The sequence below is a fragment of the Cydia pomonella genome, chromosome 15 (assembly GCF_033807575.1).
Source record: "Cydia pomonella isolate Wapato2018A chromosome 15, ilCydPomo1, whole genome shotgun sequence".
Classification (NCBI taxonomy): Eukaryota; Metazoa; Arthropoda; class Insecta; order Lepidoptera; family Tortricidae; genus Cydia; species Cydia pomonella.
This window is the reverse complement of record NC_084717.1, coordinates 15,494,884-15,516,813: the sequence shown is the minus strand read 5'-3', so window position 1 is coordinate 15,516,813 and position 21,930 is coordinate 15,494,884. Positions and strand designations below refer to the sequence as shown.

Genomic DNA, 21,930 nt, shown 5'->3' with positions numbered 1-21,930 from the left:
ACGGACGGACGGACGGACAGCGGAGTCTTAGTAATAGGGTCCCGTTTGGGTACGGAACCCTAAAGATGAAAACTGCTGCCATGTTACTATACATTTAAGAAACACAGAAAATCTGGAATTGACATATTGAAAAAATTATATTGTTATCTTCTTCTGCACGACTTTTTAGTATGAGGAAGCTACTTAGGTACGTAAGGCTACCCCCGATTCATTTGTTATGAGGGGGCCCTCGGCCTTAGAGTACGCATAGCACAAGGGCTACCTACGCCCGACTTTCTCAATATGAGGCCGCCGCTGTAGCCCGACGTCAGAGCGTTCATATCATTTCGGGCTAGCATGACGGGCTACGCAAGACTCCTTTGCCATCTCACTTACTTAAAAAAAATCTTAAATTTAATACTCTTTTACTTGAATAACCTTTTCACTTTTAGTTACATGTATGGCGTGCCAAAAAATTATATTTTTATACATTTGAACTTCTAAACTAAGTAGTAGCTTACCATCAGGCCGGCCACCAACGTAGTATAAAAAATACCTACTTTCCACTTTTCTCTTTTGGTTATCTTATAGTTTTTGAGTAAAATAGCTGTGACATACGGACAGACAGATAGACAGACAGATGGACATGACGAAACTGTAAGGGTTTTTGCCATTTTGGCTACGGAACCATAAAATGCACACTGTAAATTTCAACTACCTAACCCACTCGTATTATAGATCAAAAATTTCTTTTCCGCAAGAAGTAAGTAAGCCAGTAAGTAGTTTATTTTTTGTACTTGTTAGACAATTCTATCTTAGTGTACCGAACTTAACAGTTATTTTTTTTACTTTGAGAGCGCACCACCGACATTCTTAGTGGTGTACGCGTATTTCTCTACATATAGCTGAATGTTTGTAGATGATTATCTTATATCGATACTTTAAAATGTTGTGGTATTCCTAACAGCCATTTTAAATATATTCTCTTTTAAACTTAAGTTTTTCATGCATTCCTGAAACGGAACAAGTCTATGATAGGATTGATGGGAGAAAATAATGCAAAAACGCGGCATTAAGCAAAATGATCATTTGTGATTCAGGGTTAATATCTATCGGGTATCACTGAACCCCAACGGATATATTTTTGCAATACAACACAAATGCACACCTAAATAGAAGAAAATAATACTGAAAAACAATAGGCCTGTCTACTCGCTAAGAAGCACTTAGGGCAGCTTGTGATGAGTCAATCTCTAAGTAATCTGCCTAGTTACCTACCTCAAAACGAGACCGCTTTTCCATACAAACGTAGTCCCCATTACGGATAATATTTTTACAGTACATATGTTGCTACTTTACCGCACTAGTGCGAAAATTAGCATATTACGTTACTGTGTCGAACATTTAAAGAGCCATGTACTGTAAAACGTTGTACGATACATGTGCGAATAAGTAATTCGCAACTCGTGTCGATTTAAAACACTCCCTTCGGTCGTGTTTTAATTTATCGCCACTTGTTTCGAATTTCCTATTTTTCGCACTTGTATCGTAATGTACTATTACAAAATTGGATGTAGAACGACGGGAATATCAATATCCAGAGAGGAAAATGGGGACTATGTTTGTATGGAGAACCGGTCATCCCTTTTCCTTTTAATAGTTTAATATGCTTCGGCACATGATTATTTGAGACAATATACACGCATTGTATTTCCATTACCTTAAGCAGAGAACACGGTGGCTTCGAAAGAGTCTCGGGTCATGTGGAAATAAAGCTCTTCACATAATGTTGTGTAATTCTCCTTTTTCCGAAAGTGTCCGCGAAATGTCCAAATGCACAATTGCCCAGAGTATGCAGTATTCTCTTCATCAGCTATTATGGCAGCCAGGGCCAATATTTTGATTTTATTATTTATTTCTATATCGACTTGCTTCCCATCGAACCAATTTTTTCAATATGATTGACATTTGTGACATTTGTCATGAACAGTCCGTTATTTGGACGGCTCGGTGAGCTCGGACAGCCCGGCCCGGCCTGTCTCGCGCTCGGAGACTCAACGATAGTGTCAACGCATAGAGATACTATAATATAGAGATGATGGCCCGGTCGCCCCGGCCCCGGAACGGTCCGGCGACGGTGGCGCTCCTGAAAGTCCGTGTGACGGCTCGCTCCGGTCCGCCCCGGCCCGGTCCTGGCACTGTGTAGCGTGAGTCATCCTTTATTCGTCTGGTTTGACTAGATAACGTAGAGTAGGTAAACTCAACTACATATACACTACAAAGTTTTCATAGGTTCATTAAACATGTAGTCTAGACTATAAAATGTACTTACAATTACAATAAATGTATTAATAACTAGAAGGTAAACAAAAAATAATAATACCCTTTACACCACACGTACATATTTAATATTAGTGGCCGACTGAGTTGTAGACCTCGCGGAACCCCAATGCTCTGACATTCTGAAAAAATTCCAAAAACGTATCAACTGAACAACTTCATATTTATCGAACTAGCACACAAAATTTCACAAGAAAATACGACCTGTAGAGGAAAACAGCCGTATTGATATACTTATTTTTTTTTAGAATTTATTCATAAAAGCGTTGCTTAAGCTAAAACGGAGACCTCCGCTTTCGCTCTGTCAATTTTAAAATTCACAGTATTTTTTTTTGTAATACAGAGGTGATTTTTAAATACGATACAACCTAGCCACTTAGCTAGAGGTGGCTAGGTTGACCAGAGCTAGAGGAGTAGACCCGACGTCTGACTTTCAAGCAGGAGATCGCGGGTCCAAATCGAGGCTCATACCAATGAGCTTTTTGGAAGCCATAAAAAACGTTACGCCTTACCTGACACTGTTTCTGTTGTCTGTAATAGATTTTAAGGCCTATGATGAATTTGGGCAGCGTAGGGGCTAAAGACTAGCCTTCTGGCGCATGAGAGGAGGGCTGTGCCTAGCAATGGGTAGTATATAAGCTGAATTATTAATTATTTATAGCCTAGCAAGCTTTTGCATGTAGCCATAAAATATCTGTGGTTTCGTGTCACCATTTGTTGTTGCATTCTTCAGAGTGATTTATCGAGCCCCCGGAACAAGAATCGGGCCACATCTGAAAGATTCCAAACACATTTATTTCAGAAAATGTAGCTCAAGCGCTTTGCCTGTTGTTTCCTTGAGATAAGTTCTTGAAGGGATCGTAAATAACCTGTCAGACAAACCACCAACTTGGCTCCCTTCGTGCTTCGCGAGATATCAATCGGACCACTAAAGTTGCCCGCTACTTCTGACCCAAATAAAACTATTAAAACTGTGTTTATGGTACTATCTTGAGGATGTTGAGCAATAATAAGTTTGTTGTGGGATTAAGCTACGGAACTTTTGTGTTTATGGCATAGTTGATTTAATAAATTGGTAGGCAATTAACTGATATGACCCAAAATGCTCGTATGTATTAACAGCCTTCGTCCGCAGTTTTCAAATGTTATGGATACAAATTAAAATGTCCTTATAGTACAAAAGCCTTCAGACTTCGAATGACCACGTCTCTGCACCGTGTAAAGGTGACGTTCGGATGTCAATTCAGCTGTATTACTGTACCCGTAAATTTGAGTTTTTTAAATACCACGTCGGTGGCAAACAAGCATACGGCCAGCCTGATGGTAAGCAGTCACCGTAGCCTATGGACGCAAGCAAAACCAGAGATATTACATGTGCGTTGCCGACCCTTTAAAAACTAAGATCGACCCTCTAAGTGAGTGTTCGCCGCCGTTGACGAAGAAGAGGGAAGCCGCACAAGGCCCCTCGCAAAAGCCAGTGTGGCACTGCGGAGCCGAAAATTGCTTCTTGTCTTCGGGCTGCCACGCTGAATTCGGCGCTATATGTATCCCGCCTGCATGCTTTCGCCACGGCTGACGATGTGTTGAAATATGATCGTAAGAAGAGAAGACCTGTTACGAGCTGAAAATGTTCATACTGGGATCGCGTCATTACGTGTTTGCGGTGCGCGTGCCGCGGTCGCTGCTGGGGACTATCGAACGCGGTGGTGCGCGTGTCGCGGTCGCGGTCTTTTGGCCGAAGTGGTATTTCGGCGGTTTCGTGGGAATCTGCCGAATCCTGTACCGGAAGAGGTGACGCAATAGAAAACTGTATCGCCAAAATTATTTTTATTTAGCTTTTAAGATTTTTATGTATGTGAGTTTGTAAAGTATGGGCCCTACTTGTCTGAAAATAAATGATATTTTAACTATTTAATTTTAATGATTGCCGCGATTATGTCGTTCATTCCGTCACTCATTTTATCAAGTAAATTGACAGATACAGTGGTCATTTGCGCCAAGAACGACGCCGCAACAGTAATGCAGATGCAGTTGACATCCGAACGTCACCTTAACACTGACGGCGGCGTTCAGGCCGCAGACAGTACTGCAGGTGTGGTCGTAAATGAAATGTCACCTTTAAGTCATCAAATAGACATTTAGCATTAAATAAATTGAGTGTCTACTTTGGTAGGAATACTCGATTACTAATCTATCCCTAGCTCGTAATTAATTCCCTAGCGGTTTCTGCGAGCCGTAACATATCGAGCTGGTTGACAGGATGATAGGCTAGATTAATGCGTTTTGGTGAATTCAATTAACTACGTCCACGAATTGCTTTTAAGGGTTTCTATTTTTATCCTTCATTCCAAGAGTTTTCCAATATAACACTATTTATATACATATTATTATTTATAGATTTTCTCATTTATTATTTTTACGTTGCTTTATGCAAACGCTTGAACCTTTGGAATATACTCAGTGTTACAAGAATTGAAGACTTGTAACATAAATGCATAGAGTCGTAGTTATTTTTCTAATCATTAAAAATAAATAAACAAGTATATAGGCAATATGCTGCACCTATTTACCGAAAGAAATTGATATAATTCATGTTTATTTGGCTTGATTATCTACTTTGACTTGATCTATTCTTGACCACGGAACTTTTAGGGACTTTGTGATTAGTTTAATTAAGATTATGTATTGTAGTTATTTAGAACTAAAATTGTGTTTACTGCTTATGAGCTATGTCTTGAGCGATTTTTTTTTAATGTCAAAACACAAGTTCGGTTAGGGAACTAGATTTTTACAGATTATATCGTACGTATAAGAAACCTCGGGATTTTCATATTGATTGCCACTGTAACAAGGTACGAAATGGTGCATAAATAAAATTTCTTGACTGTACCTAGAGTAATACCTACGTGGATTTTACCTTCACCATTTGTCCTATCTACCTAGACAAGACGCTCGACGAGTTAGCGGTCTAGACATTATATATTGTGTTATACTAAACCCGGTTTAAAGGTAAGGCACTTAATCTAGGGCTCACTTCAGGATATAGAGAGCTGCTTAAATCAGCTACTAAAACTTAGTGTTAGTGCTGCCTTCGTGCAAACCAACTTATGTAGCTCTTGCAAAATGGCTATGTCACTGTCAAGGAAATTTAAGCAGTAACACTTGTAATACTTGCCTGTGCAGTAGTCGTTAGCCAAATGGCACCTCTAGTCAAAGAAAACATTATGTCATTAACATTCATAAATAGACTTCAAAGACGTTATACATTACATAATAACATGCAATACGCAATAGATATAATAATGTATATAATATGTATTAGTCAATTGTATGATTAAAATTAACACTCGGCCGCTACTCCGGCACGCTCGGCTTGCGCGCTCATTGCGACGACAGAGCCAATGTTAGTTAATTGTTAGTTAATTTTGCCCTAAATTCATATTAAATAGTAGTCGTAAATGCTTAGCGTTTTATATTAACTGATTCCTTTAAGAATGATTAGAATTATATATACAACAAATGGCATTTTAAAATCTATTACTATTCATACCTCCCTATTCTTTAAATTCGTGCACCCTCTCCGAACAAAATGTTAATTATTAGTACCAATAAGTGCAAAGAATAGTTAATCTGGCGATAATGTCTGTTTATATCTTCTATTCAGATCGAAATACTATATCCAACAAATGTTCAATGCTGTGCAGATAACCCATTACATATCCCGCAAGCCTCAGTCTGAGATCGGCCGGTTTACGTCAAAAACATATATTCGACGCCGATATGCTTTGGTAAAAAAATTTAATAGTATTCGTGCTTTTCAGCCATCTCGAGGGCGTACAATGTACAATTCGATTTGCTTGCTTTGCATGCAGTACGGATTTGTGCAATCCAAAATAGTTTGGTGAGTGACGTGCCGTCGGCGGCGAATGTACGGGTATTGTGATGTGATGACGACGCGCAAATGTTAAGGACCTAACTTTTTTGCACTTTCTATGTACCTACATGTTTTGCTGACAGGCACTTGTCTTTTCCGTGTTTTATTGAATAAATTACCTTATTTTAATAAATATTATAGAACTTTTTCGGACGTTGTAATCGGTTCATTTGAGGTATTCTAGTATTCGCACTATGATGAATACACCACATAATAATAGACTCATTCCGTAGGAAAAAAAAAAACGTAACATTCTCCTTCAGTCGTCTTATTTGATTCTAAGACTATTAAAACGCGATTTAATAAACCAAACCTCTGTCATCGACACCTGGGTCCAAATCTAATCTCCATTGAAAGTTTATAGCACTGTAAAATCAAATAGTTTCATGCAAACCTCCAATAAATCGGATATTGGACAGACTGGCTGTCTGGCTATGCTAGTACGTGACTGCGATGAATTGCAAGGTTCCAAACTTCTTAAATAGCCACCTTATTTCGCCACCAATATGCTATCCTACTTCAATATATGTAAAGCGAGCGGGACAAAGTGTTATCGACTCTAAAACTCCAGCATCGATAGCAAGTAATCACAATACTTAGAGCCCCAAAAGGGCAGATACCTAAATGCGCTTTTCGAATATTAAATCGTACATACATTATTTAAAATGAGCTCATTCTCATGCTGACCGCGTTGACGGAACTGCTAATACGAATTTGCGAATCGGACGGTATTAAAATACTGTTAATGCGAATTAATTTCCTGTTTATTAAAAGAGTTTAGGAGAAATTATTTGCATTTCTTTACCTTTTTTTTTGGACTTGGGTTAGTACCTACTTGTCGTTTCCATCTAACTCACGTGCAGATTTTATTCATGTTACTTAAAACTAGAAATCGTTTTTAGTTAAGGGAGTAAAGTTTTTGTTTACCTCTCGTGCTGATATTAAGATTCGAGCAAGTGAAAGCTTACAACATTTTTAAAATCAACAATATAATAGGTAGACCGGGGACAATAGAAACACGTCATGATTGAAACAAGTCAAATTTCTCGAAAACTATAATACCTACGCGTCTAACGTAACACTCCGAACACGCGGTCGGCCATGTTTGAATCCTTGGCCAGCAGCGCTCGAGCGCCGGTGCGAGACGGGAGTGTCCACGAGCCAAACCAGTTTTTCGCGGTAAAAAGTAAGTATTTGTGCTCTCGTATATTTTCTTATAACTTCTTTTACTCTTGTATTTTGACTAATCAAATTATTTTGGTGTTATAGTTAGGAATAAACGAATGTTTTTAATGGTCGTTGATCAGCGTTCGAGTCTTTTTTATACATAATATTTGACCTTGAAGTGAAAAACGTGGTGTGGGGACGATAGAAACAACTTGCTTGTGGACGATTGAAACGTTTCAATCGTCCTCGTGTTTTAATCGTCCCCAAAAGTAACCGACTTCAAAATATAAGGTTCTGTATTCGATGCACATGTTTATTCTATTAATGTTGACATTTATTTGAAGATATACGAAGATACACGAAGTTTTTTTTTAATCTGCAGTTTTTTTATTCGAGATAATGTAAACATTTGTTTTTAACCGACTTCCTAAAAAAGGAGGTTCTCAGTTTGACCCATATGTTTGTATGTATGTTTGTCCACGATTATCTCGCGTTCATCTTAACCGATTTTGATGCTGTTTTCAGAAAAGTTTTTGTCATATTCTGGAGAATTTTTTTGTGTATAGACCAAATGATTATTAACAGGTTTAAAAAAAAGAAGGATCTCTGTTTGACCCGTATGTTTGTAGGTATACAATTTAGTGAAAAAAAAATTTTAGTGATTGTGACGATAAGCTGATGATAAAAGCAAAAGATTAATTTTTTTAACTAAAAAAAAAGAATGAAACTTAGATAAAATCAAAAATAAATGAACGGGTTCATGTAGATACAGATTACATTTGAATCACCTTTTAAAGTCGGTGACAAACCTTACGTAATTTTTTTTTTATCCAACAAGCACCGCGATCTAAATTAAACTAAAATATTGCAAATAATGCTAATTAAAAATATAATACTATACTACTACATCCTATTTCTGTACAATACATTTATTTAACTGTTTTTTTTAGATGCCCCGAAAACGGAAGCATGTTACGGAGAGAACCTCAAAAAGCATGTTTGCCATTTTTGCAACAACCGACTGCTGCCAACCGGCTGATTAAACAGGTCGGCCACTGCTAAAATTTATATCAGAGAGAGTTAAGGATTTTTTTTTGATAGGCATATCGCCATGTTTTTGTTTACGTAATAAAACAATTTATACTGATTATTTTATTGCGTCTATTATTTCATTTTACATCCCGATGTCTGCAACACTCGTTGTCACAGAGTGTGTGGGAATGGTTATGATTGAAACATTGTTATAGTTGAAACAAGCACTTTTGTATGAAACATAATTATGCTTGTTTTCTGCGATTCTATATCGTTATATCTTATAATTGCATTGAAACTACTTTGGTTAAGGTAAATTTAAAAGGTAGCAGCGACAAAGACAACTAAAAGTCGTATTTTCTTTTTTTTCTCAAGTTTTTTAGTCGAGATGTTCAGATGCTCATAAATTGAGAAATTTTTATGTTATGCTTGCGGACTTTTGATGAGCTCATTGTATGCCGAGGTAGTGATGAAAAAAATTAAAACAGATATAAGTACTTTCATTGTGCCGAAGATATTTGAGTGTTTCAATTGACCTCACATAGTGTTTCAATTGACACTCATGTGAGGTCAATTGAACCATACTGCCCCATTCTCTTTATTACATTATTGTCAAAAAACTATGGATTATAGACCATCCAAATACATTTTATTTAGGAACCAGATAACTAACCTTGAAATATTTTGAGCGTAGATCTTTCTACTCATCAAAATATAACGATCACAGGCGGTTAAAGGCAAATTGTTTCAATTGTCCCCGGTCTACCCTACATTAGAAAGATAAAAAATATACCTAAATTATTAGGAGTAAATTACTATTACAAAAACGGGCGGATTTATTTCATGTATGAAAGTTCGCGTAGCCTATTTATAAGTGCTGGTGCTAAATATATTCTGAAATGTCAAATTTCTGATATAAAATCCGCGCTAGCTTTCGTGAATCATCGTATATTAAAGCATGTTCCTGAACAAGTATGTAGGTCGATTCTAATTTAACAAATTGATATAGGTATGATCTTTTTATGAATTTTATGATACAACTTTGATACATTCACGCTCACTTAGTGAGTTGCTTAACTTCAAACTCGGATAAATCCAACTATCAGTTCCCCTAGTGTAAATTTATTCGATAGCGAAACGTGACGTACGCGTTTGCGTTAAGTGTCATTTTGTATGGGATTTAGAAACAGCGCGCCAAGCGGGACGTTTTGGAAACTTAAAATCCCATACAAAATGAGAGTTAACGCAAATGCGTGAATCACGTTTCGCTGACGAATAAATTTAGACTAGGGGTACTGATTTTGCGATTTTGGTATTCGAATAAAACGAATCATCGCGAGTAATTTTTAAGGTCGTATCGATTCAAGATCAAAACCATAACAAATTATCAAATCAAAATCGGTCTCCTGAACATGTTAACGTTGGTATTCAAACTAGAACATTACGAAACTGTTATCCAAGTTAGTTTAAGCCGAGCTAACGACTTTATCTTCTCATAAATAACATTTGGTACAAACTTAAGTATTTGCATATACTAGCGTTCCACTGTATTACAAGTTTGTAGTTCAGTACGTGGTAGGTCCCGCAAAATTTAGGTAATAAATATGTACACTAGATATAACAGTAGAATACATAATGACCTTCAGCATGGAGGAGTTTTGGCCGAAGGGTGTCAAGTTTCGGCGGTTCCGAGGCCGGCTTCTTGACTCTGCGGGGATGCGTAATGCATCATGTTTAGTTTTAAAATATATTGTAATAATATGTATGTTTGTTTAAGGTATTTATTTTTATGGGTCACTAGTTGCCTGAATTAAAGATTTTCATTTCATTTTCATTTCATAATATCACTTATTCGTATAAGTGATATTATGAAATGAAAATGAAATGAAAATCCTACCTACTCCTCCTACCTAATCCTACTCGTGTAGGTAGTTTATAAATTGATCAAAGCGTTTTATTTACAACGAATTCGTAGACGATTCTTTAATAGATTTATCTATAATGAATGGGATTATTCACATTTATTAACAAGCAACAAAATTATTCCGGAGATGAGGGTCTCAAAGATGGCCTAGTAGATCGTATCGTGCTCACGTGTTCATCACGCAGAGTTTACTCTATTGTTTGTGGCCATAATAATTCACGCTAGAATTAACGTCCTCACTCACAAAGTTACCATCCATCATTCAAGCTTTCCCAACTAGACCCTCGTCCCTTCTCCGCCTTACTTCGAACATCAATAACCGTCCTACGCGACATCAGGCTTGACAATCTTGACATCAATGCGATCCCTCTAATCCTTTAAGCAATCTTTAATTGAATAATGTGTCCTGTTGACTTCAATAATACTAGTCCTACAATTACATCGAGATCCCTTAAAGCCGGGGTGGCGCGGATGGCACTTGTCAGACTCCCCATGGCCGTAGGTTGAGTGACCCCGCCGTTTCATAACAACCCGGAGGCTGGGGCTGGCAGCCATGTGCTCTTATTTTTCAGCAGTCCGCCGAAGGCAGCAGTCGGCGTCGAGCCGTCGCCGAAGCTATACGAGTTCGTCCCGACCGCTCCGAGACAGCTCGTCGCGTAAAAAAGATCGAGCGTTCGGGAATTTCTCTAATATTCTCGGCGCGCGTGCCCTAGAATTTCGCGTGGTTGATAATAAAGTTTTGCGTGAATAATTAATATTTGATGGATGAAGCTAGACTTGGCAATATATCTTGCTAAATTGCTGTATTTTGGAGCCGTGTAAATAAAACATTTATAAATTTGAACAGTTTTCAAAGTGGATTTTTTGATAGGATTGTTTGAATGGTAACAATAAAACAATCGAGTTGAACATTTGTGATGTGTCGAATGTTTTGACGGCGGTTTCCTCGGCGGTGACGACAGCGGAAGCCCTGACTGGACTGCATAATCGCCCGGTGGAAATAGACTCCCGACAACGGTAACTTTGCTTAAACGAACTAATTCTGACTAATGGAACTGGAAGTTTCTGTAGCCTGTATTTAATTAACAGTATCGGATTCTCGTATTCGATTGATCGTTATTACTAACTTTGCACGCCTATAAATACGGATCTTCATCTATCTTGACTTTCTTCGAGATAAAAGGAGTTCAAAGTTTTGTGTTTCACGAGTTATTTCAAATGGATTCGATTATAATCGGTTGAAAAGTCACGAAAAATGGGAAATAAGTGAATAAAGCAAAAACATCAAAAAAAGGGAATAAGGAAATATTAGGGGAAGTTTGGACAGGTTAAGCTTTAAAATTATTTTCCCAACCGAGACAATAGGTAATTATGTATACCTATCAAATGTGTTCCAGTTAAAATTAATCTGGGAGCTTAACATCTCTTTGTGCGTTGCCCTCTCATTTGTTTTATCATCGCCACATGTTATTAGTATTCATTCTCATTGTTTTGTTTGTATTAATTATACAAACCCAGTCGTTTGTCTTACGCTTAGGATCGATATTTAACTAAGGATCGATCGTTTGAGTTTAGAATAACATAGTGGAAGTATCGTCGTTAAATTTATCTTTTTTGATCTATCATTTGACGGCTCACACCTGTTAGTGCATCGTAGCGTTTACTTTGATTTATATTCCAGATTCGAATAGGGATTTATTTTTAGCCTAAGAGATAACCCGAGGTTAGTTGATGTGAAAGTTTGATGCAGACATACGTTTAAGGATAAGTCGACTCCTTCCGCGACTTCGTCAGCGCAAGTTGTTAAAAACTTTTAAATCAATGTTCACTCACTTAGAGGTTGTTTTGTCTTTAATCTTTCCTAAGTAGACTTTTAGGACTTAATCGTATCGAAAATTCACGTGTTTTCACTATACTTCTATGGTTTAATTAACAACAACAATAGTTTAATCAATAAACGACAATAGAATATAATACCAGTTTATTTAGTTGGTTATTTATTCATTGATTCTTAATAAGCTCCACATGGGGATATAAAAACTGCAAAGGATAGAAACACATCGATTTATCTACACATGTCAATAACATAATAATGCTGTCAATTGCATCTTGTCCTTTAACGGACAAGACTGCTCATCGCAAACCTATACATACTCCTAAAAATTCTGAAAAAAAAACAACGGGTTGCACTCCGGGAGTGCCGGCAGAAGTGGAAACTTGAATATTAACGTTGTGCATGTTTTAGAATGGTTAGGGAATAATTTTGCACGAATTGCTTTAGTTATCGGTATAAAAGTACTGTCATTTATGTGGTAAAATACAATATTAATTTATTGTGCTATCGTACACAAACATGACAGTTTGTACAATAAGCTGCAAAAACAGCTGGAGGTTGAGGTACTCAAATTGATTCGCACACTTTCTTGTTCTCTTAAGATGAAAGGGGATCGCTTTTCCATAGAAACGTAGTACCCATATTCCTCTCTGGACGTGTACCTAATAAGTATTACGCGCCTCTATACTTACACAACAAAAGGTTGTGCATATAATTTTGAACGCCTCACCCGTTTAGCAGCATCTCTTGCTGCTGACTGTATTATAGTCATAATCAGGCTCTTCACACTTTCGTATTTATCTGTAACTAGCAGATAATAAATATTATGGTTTTCTGCCCTTTCGCCGAAAATTGTATTGCCGAATTTCACTCTGCAACCAACTTTTCGCAACTTTCCATAATCCAACCTAACCTAACCCAACCTAGTACGCAATTTTCATTTCCCAACTATGGGGTTGGGAAATGAAATGGTTGCGAAATAATTATTTGGAAAAAGTTGGTTGGCAAGTGAAATTCGGCAATACAATTTTCGCCAAAAAAGCAGTACATCAAATATTATGGCATCATAAATAGGCATTATATATTATGAAACAAGGATTTTATGAAAGCGTAACCTTTTTAGTAATTAAGGATAATTATATGTGAACCTTTCCGAAGTTAGGCGTGTAGTAGTAAGGTAATTAAAGCCTTTCATCTATATGATGGCCAGCTTTTACCTGTTTAGCTCTAAGTAATTTGATTGTATGATAACACAGGCTTATGGGGAATGGTCGCACGAGTTAAGGGGACACATTAAAGATCCTTAGTGTGGAGTTGGAAGGTCGTGAACTCATTAAACCGAAAATTATTATACTCGTACGTAATAGGTAAGGCAGTTTTATCTTACGAGGGAGTTATCTTATTATAGTTGTGCATGGTGAAATGATGAGTTACGGAGATGGTTTTATATTTCCCTTTACCTTTACGGCATAATATCTGTATCAAAAATTCCTCTTTTTAGGGTTCCGTAGTGTAGTACTGAGGAACCCTTGTAGCTCTCCTCTAACCTTTGAACCATGGGTCCGAAGAAAAAAAAAAGAGAAAAAGTAAAGCTTAGTAAATACTTTCAATGAAAACTATAGCGAACATGATCGGTTAAGCAGTTTTGAAGTTATCACAAAAAGTCTTCCTTCTTAGTATAAAAACGTACAAAGCGCCGCGAAGGTATTCCCTTTTGCTGACTGTACATGATGCTTATTAATATCCTCCGTTCAAGGCAACATTATTGTGGCGGACGGATAAGTACGGAGCCCTACACTGAACATGGCTGATCATTTTATTTGGCGTACATTTATTCCGGCAGCTTGGTTCACTTAGCTACGCGCTACTATGCGGCCGTCCAATTATAAATAAGATCATTGCAAATAAGGAGATTAATATAATAATTATAAACAAATAAAAACGTAGTTACCTACTACCTACCTATGTTTCGGTATGTTCTCCGACAAAGAACATTACTTGTCGACTAAAAAGTAATAATTTATATTTTTAATAATAATAAGTATGAAGACAATAAGAAAAAAATTACGACCTAACGAGTACGTGCGTGCTCCAGATCCTTCTGGGAGATGCGTTATTAAAATTTCAAAAGCCTTAAAATGGGACAGACAATGAATATTGTGGTTCAGTTATCTTGCAGTACCTACGTAATTCTTTTATTATCGTCATTATTTTTTGCAAACATATGTCAGTAATAAATATTCATACGAAACGCATTAAATGATACGAGTAAACGAGTTCCAACATAGATCAAGATGAAGCAGGGCTATAGCCGGGAAAATTGAAGTTCGTCAATTGCAGGTATTTTTCTCCGTCACTCTAATTACGTCTTAGCGAGAGTAAAAGAGAAAGATCCCCGCAATTTGCGAATTTCGGTTTTCGCGGTAGGCCTTCAGTAAGTAATGCTGCCGCAATCGTCGTCCGAATTTCACCTTTACTATCTTTCGGCAAGCTAGCATCTCTGATTACCAGTTCGCCGAATGATATCGGCCTGTCAGCTTTTCACGATTGTCAGCTTTTGCGAATAGCTGACAGGCCGATATCGCCCGGCGAACTGGTAATCAGTGCGCCCCTTAAGACGTAGGTATGTTTTTAAGGTTGTTACAATAATATTGCAGAGTCAAGCGATTAGGAATTTGCTTGTATAAACTATCTGTGGATCTACTTAAATATAATCCATCCAATTTTGATCCATTTCCGTTCAGCTCAGCGATCTTCATTTAATTACTTAGCCCCCGGGCTTACGGCGCGCAAAACATGCCGATTCCCATTTGCGAATTATAATAACGCTAAACTTAATTTCTCAATATCGCTCGCCTTTTCAAGAACTTTGCTCAAGAATATCCAATTTCTTATTTTCTGTCAACAGCAATATTGGTAACATGATCGGGTAAAAAGCTGTGGACGTCGCCAGTCAGCCAGACAGCCACCAGACAAAACAAAATATAATTTAGTCTTCCTAGATATTGGAAATCGGAAAATGGAGCCTAATAAACCGAGGATCTTAATTAACTTTGCGCAGATGTCTTTGATGCTTCGGGTTATATCAACCCCTTTGGTAAACCAATTCTCCAAGTGAGATAATCTAAAAATAAATGTTCCGAGGCTAACCTACCTACTTAAACAGCTATTAAACTCAGTAATTCGCCTTTCGAGATTACACAAAGTTTACATGTAGTAGCACGAAGATAGTGCTGCCATCGTACACCATTTTAGAGCAACTATAAAAAAAATAACAAATTTTATTTATACCCTGTGGTGGGTACTTCATAATCTCATACACGTTTTGTGTCGCCGCCATCGTATACGCTATTCCCGTGCTAAGTGTTTTAATTCGAATATTTGGCAGTAATTCGCGTGTGTTATCATGGGAAAACGTAAGTTTAGTGATGATGAAGAATACTATGCACGGAAAATAAAGAAGTTGGAGCAGAAAATGAAAAAAGTTCGACGGGATCGCCGAGGGGAGTCGTCGGATTCAGAGTCGTGGAGTTCGGTGTCGTCTGACCAGTACGAGGAGGAAGTGGTAAACGAGCTTGGTGTCGATCATGCTTCCGAGCTGGAGGTTCCGCAAACCGAAGGTACTAATTTTTCCTTTATATTCCGCGTTGTTTTGTAGGTACGTGGGTAACGCAGGCGCGCTTGACCTTGGGCCCGCGCGCGCTCGCGCCCCCTATCGGCTGGGAACCTATGCGATCTTGGCGTAGGTACCTACTTATTGTTCACAACGAAAGTAGCTACTTTTTTGTGCAATGCTTGTTCATGCGACGTATTTTTATTTTACTGGTAAACATTCGTGGCTAAAGTTGTGCCTGTAAGGCTACATACTAACCTAAAATATACTTCAGATCGATCTGTAAGGTTGTTTCGTTGTATATAGGTTTGCCACCTCGATACGCAGTCGCTAGAGTCCGTGAGACAGCTACTGATGATATTAAAAGTTTACTCCAGTGTATCCAGAATACAATCGACTTACCTTTTACCAAGTCAGGCATGAAAACAGTTTGAAAGACTGTTTCTAGACTTGCTCATGTGAATTATTTTTACTTAGTCATTATGTGTCGAATTTTCAGGACCCCAAGAGGAAAATCAACCATCTCCATTCCTTGATTCTCAACTGGAAACAACGCCGGAGTTAGATCCGAGTATTTTGAATATTCTAGGTGACGAACCTGCTAAAGAGGAAATATTTAGCAAAGCTGTTCACAAGGATATTGCTAGCCGATGGTCCGATATACTAATCAATGGGTTAAAGGAGGATGTGAAAAAGGGAATTATTACATGTCACGATATCCCTGAGAATCTTACGTTACTGCAGAGTCCTATACTAAACCCTGAAATCAAAGCAGCAGTCAACGAAAACGCGCTCAAGAGAGATGTTATCTTATCCGATAAACAGAGAAGTATGGCTTGCGTTATAACATGCATAGCCGACTTAATGTCGTCGAATTTGGAATCTGATGCCGCAGATAATAAAGAAAGTTTGAAGTTACTCAGCGATGCAGGCCGCTTGTTATGCCATGTACATTACGAAGAGACATCAGCTAGAAGGAACTTCTTACAAGCTTGTCTTAGCAAAGACGTCAAAGAAAATATAAAGGACCTGAAACGCGATAGATTTCTTTTTGATACTGATCTTTCAGAGAAACTGAAATCTATGAAGGCGATAACGAAGACGGGCGCGGAGATGAGACCTGCCTCAACGAAACCGAAGCCTCCACCCAAGAGCAGACAGGCTGAAGCGGGACCTTCGAGGGCTTTAAACTGGCGGGGCCCGCCACCGCCGGCACCTCGACGCGCATACGCGAGGACGAGCTCGACGGCTGGTGGGCGCAGGCAGCCGGCAGCGACGCCGCGCAGCAGCGCGCGCCGCGACCCGCGGCCGCGGACCAGCAGGCTGGCCGCCAATCGGCGCTAAGCAGCGAGTCGCAGGCAGGTACATTACAGTTTTACTACCATAATTGGCAACGCATAACTAATGACCCGGTGGTTTTGTCTTGGGTCAGAGGCCTACGCTTGCCGGTCGACGTTGATATCGTCCAGTCAAAGATACCTGCAAATAAACCACAGTCCGCTCAGCATAAGTTAGAAATGAATAATGAAATTACTAAACTCATAAATATAGGCGCTATTCGCCAGTGCGAGCCATGCGAGGGCCAATTCTTATCAAGCATTTTTCTGATTAAGAAAAGTAATGGCCACAATAGATTTATTCTTAATTTAAAGCAATTAAACAAGTTTATTCCTACGCCCCACTTCAAAATTGAGGATTACAGGACTTTGATGCGTCTTTTAGCTAAAGATACTTATATGTGTACATTAGACCTTCAGAATGCTTATTTTTCAGTAAGTATTTATGAAGACCATAAAAAATACTTACGATTCCAATGGTTAGGGCGTTTATATGAATTTCAAGTACTCTGCTTTGGCTTGAATTTAGCGCCATACGTATTCACAAAACTTATGCGTCCTGTCGTGGAGTATTTACGAAAACAAGGGTTATTTTCTGTAATTTATTTAGACGATATATGTCTACTCGGTTCCAGCCCTTACGAATGCAAACAAAATTTCAAACAAACCAAAGACTTATTGGAATCGCTTGGCTTTGTAATAAACTTAGAAAAAAGTAACGGTACGCCTAGTCGAACCATTACTTTTCTAGGTTTCGTTTTTGACTCCAGTGCATTAACAATTAGCATTCCGAAAGATAAAAAATTAAAAATAAAGCGTGAGATAATACGTTTTTCGAACATGAAAAGGTGCAAAGTTCGAGATTTTGCACATTTAGTTGGTTTGCTAGTTTCCGTATGCCCAGCCGTTCAGTACGGGTGGGTTTATACAAAAATGTTCGAACGACAGAAATACCTTTGTTTAAAAGATAATGATGATTATAATCAATTCATGTCAATACCAAATCATCTTAGTAGCGATTTTAATTGGTGGTTACGTAATATTGATAAATGTAACAACCCGATACGGTCAGGCGATTACCGGCTAGAAATTTTTTCAGACGCATCTCGTACGGGCTGGGGTATTAGTTGCTCGGATCAAACAGCGAGTGGTCAGTGGTCGACAGAAGAGTTAAATGAGCATATCAACTTTTTGGAACTGACAGCTGCATTTTTTGGTTTAAAAATATTTGCCAGTAAATTCACGGATTGCGAGATCCTTTTGCGTATTGATAATACTACGGCAATTGCATACATAAACCGGTTTGGAGGCATTCAGTTTCCACATCTCAATGCATTAAGCCGAACGATTTGGCAGTGGTGCGAAGAAAGACGAATATGTATATATGCGTCTTACATAAGTTCCACTGAGAATTTGATTGCCGATGTCGAATCTCGCCGAGTTCATGCAGATGTTGAGTGGGAGCTCGCTGATGAGGCCTATAATCTGATCTGTGAGACATTTAGACGACCAGAAATTGACTTGTTTGCAAGTCGTCTAAATAAAAAATGTATGAAATTTGTATCATGGCATAAGGACCCAGAGGCATTCAAAGTTGATGCTTTTACATTGTCTTGGAATAACTTCTTCTTCTATGCTTTTCCTCCATTTTCTATGATACTTAAAGTACTCCAGAAAATAGTAAATAATAAAGCGGAGGGTATTGTGGTTGTACCTTTATGGCACACACAACCGTGGTTTCCACTTTTTAAGAAACTACAAATTTCAAATAGCTTGGTATTTCCTCCAGAGGCTAATTTATTACATTCGCCTTACAGGGCCGAACACAAGCTTCAGCGGAGCCTTACCCTGGTGGCCGCTGTCTTATCCGGACGGCGTTCCTGAGGCAGGGTGCTCCTCGCGAAGCCGCGGACGTGATGCTGGCCTCGCTGACGGACAGTACAATTAGTCAGTATGAACCATGTATTAAAAAATGGTTTTGTTATTGCCAAGAAATGAACGTCAATCTTTATGAGGCATCCGTTACGGATTTATTGAAATTTTTAGTAAGTCTTTATAATCAAGATAATAAATACGGTTCAATTAACTCAGCGAAATCAGCTATAAGTCTTATAGTAGGTTCTGAACTCATGAACGATTTAAAGATAAAACGATTCATGAAGGGAGTGTATAAATTGAGGACTCCCCTTCCAAGGTATATTTCTACTTGGAATCCTGCTGTAGTTTTAGATTTTTTAAGTAATCATTATCCGAACGAAAGCTTGCCGTTTGATTTGTTATCTAAAAAGCTAGCAACATTACTAGCTTTGACCACTGCACATCGCGTGCAGACTCTCTCTTTGATTCGAGTGTCTAATATTCACCAACATCACGGTGATAAATTTATAGTTAAAATCTCTGATAAAATAAAAACGTCTGCGGTTGGTAGATCACAACCTTTATTGATTCTTCCTTACTTCGACGAAAGGCCTTCTATTTGTCCGGCTAGAACTTTAGAACAATATCTAAAAACCACTGCTGATAAAAGGCAAACAAATTGTGAGTTTTTATTCGTAAGCTTAAAAAAGCCATATAAAAATGTATGTTCGCAATCACTGAGTCGCTGGATCAAGGCCACACTGCAGGAGAGCGGGATCGACACTTCGGTATTCAGCTCTCACAGCACTAGACATGCATCTACGTCTGCTGCCAATAAGCTTGGCGTAAGCATAGATGTTATAAAAAGAACCGCAGGATGGACAGGTAACTCGGCATCCTTTGCAAAGTTTTATAACAGGGAAGTTTTACCTGATACGTCAGAGTCGTTTGCCCGGTCTCTTTGCAGTATGACCTCAAAATAATACTTAATAGAATAGGTATTATACTTACTTGTTGATTATTAATTATGCATTAATTAACATCTAAATATGGCTAATTGGTTATTGTTAAAAAAAAAAAAGCCCGCAATGTAAACGATTTATTAGAACTGAAATATAATATGTTGTTTTCATACTTTGGTTTTTTCAGTTTACCTACATATTTCGTGAAGCTCTAAACATCTACATGTAAACTTTGTGTAATCTCGAAAGGCGAATTACTGAGTTTAATAGAAAATCAAACGAACTTACCTGTAAGTGACGTTCGATGATTATTAAACGAGGTAATTCGCCTGAGAGATTACACACCCGCCCGGACCCTACACAGAGCGAGTTCTGTAGTTACCCCGTTTCCTCACGAAATACATGTATGAGTTAACGATGGGCTCCGGGTACCAAAAGTGTATGAGATTATGAAGTACCCACCACAGGGTATAAATAAAATTTGTTATTTTTTTTATAGTTGCTCTAAAATGGTGTACGATGGCAGCACTATCTTCGTGCTACTACATGTAAACTTTGTGTAATCTCTCAGGCGAATTACCTCGTTTAATAATCATCGAACGTCACTTACAGGTAAGTTCGTTTGATTTTCTATTTTGTTTCATGAAACTAGATTCCTCTCATATTTTTTGCACTACAATAAAATTACCTGCAATATTGAATATTGAAGTTAAATAGCTCTTCGATAAACTTAAAGTGCCTGACGTCGAGAACGTAAAGCTACTTTGAAACATGAACTGCCTATTTGAGATTTGATACTTATCGCAAGCTACAAGAAAAGCGTTCAGTCGTTTGTGATATGTAGTTTTTGCGTCATTTTACTGGTCAGTTTATTTCTTTACATTTTGAGAAAAACTATGCCATAATAAACACCTTCGAAATAGGATTTGAATGTGTATCATTCACCGGTTTTAAGTAATTAGCTAAGAAGAAATGAGATATTAAAGTAAATTCATTTACAATAACCATATACATAATGAAAATATAGACAGGATTACTAAAACTAGCTTAAATCTAAAAGAGGCCCTTGACGGATTGTACCAAGGATGTTGGCAGCATTTCCGCATTGTATCGCAATACTGATACGTTGTGCGAGGAAGCCGCCAGCTCTTCAGTCACCAGATACGTCAACCAGAGGCTTCGCGATTTCTGAAAAGCGAATTGTGCGCGTTGGGACCCCATGGATCTAGAATAAATCGGATCAGGAATATGACCAGAAAAATGACGGCCATAGCAGGAAGGTGACGTCGGCATTGCTCTTTTTACTTGTTTGGAGAAAATAACCACGAGTTACGAAAGAAAGTTGAATAATATAAGGCAATGAGAGTTTGAAATAAGTTGGGCCAGGAATATGACGTGACGCCTAAGTCAGGAAAATGACGCCTGTATAATTAGTCTACATTTTAAATCTATTGTAATATTTATAAATAATACGCATGCGATGCATTCCATGTTTATAGTGTTTATACATGTTTGAACCATTCAAATAAATTCTTGCTGTTTGTCATTTTCCATACTAGAAAAATGGCGCAAGGAACGTGACAATGCATGTTATTTTCGACTACGGTTAAACACATAGGTATATTGTATTCATTTCATTTATTCACTTAAATACAATGTAAGTTTACAGTATGTCATCACACCAAAGCACTTACACGCTAAATTATTAATTATACATAAAGAGAAAATATGTCAGAGAGAGAAATAGTCAAATAAGAAATTACAATTATTTATCGTTCACAAAAAAAATACTAAATAAAGATACATAAAGAAAAACTAATAAAACAAATCATGATTCATTCAAATTATTTAGGAACTGTTTAGCAATACAACATAATTGGGCAAATTTTCCGGCAAACATGTCAGCCTCCTCGTACTGAGTGAGCATTAAGTGCAGTAAAGATATTGCGCG

The 21,930-nt window shown here is 37.9% G+C and overlaps 1 protein-coding gene and 1 long non-coding RNA gene across 2 annotated transcripts in view; both read left to right on the top strand.

Annotated features, from left to right (window-relative positions):
• The first annotated feature begins 7,254 nt into the window (after positions 1-7,254).
• LOC133525976 (uncharacterized) lies at positions 7,255-8,575 on the top strand. The gene is made up of 2 exons (XR_009800654.1): positions 7,255-7,439; positions 8,371-8,575. It is a non-coding gene; the product is annotated as an uncharacterized LOC133525976 (long non-coding RNA).
• A 1,769-nt stretch (positions 8,576-10,344) lies between these two features.
• Positions 10,345-21,930, top strand: part of LOC133525974 (G-protein coupled receptor moody-like) — a 131,222-nt gene continuing 119,636 nt past the window's right edge. Inside the window, exon 1 of the mRNA XM_061862427.1 lies at positions 10,345-11,393. The gene's annotated coding sequence lies outside the window, so the exon portion shown is untranslated. The remainder of the gene's footprint in view (positions 11,394-21,930) is intronic.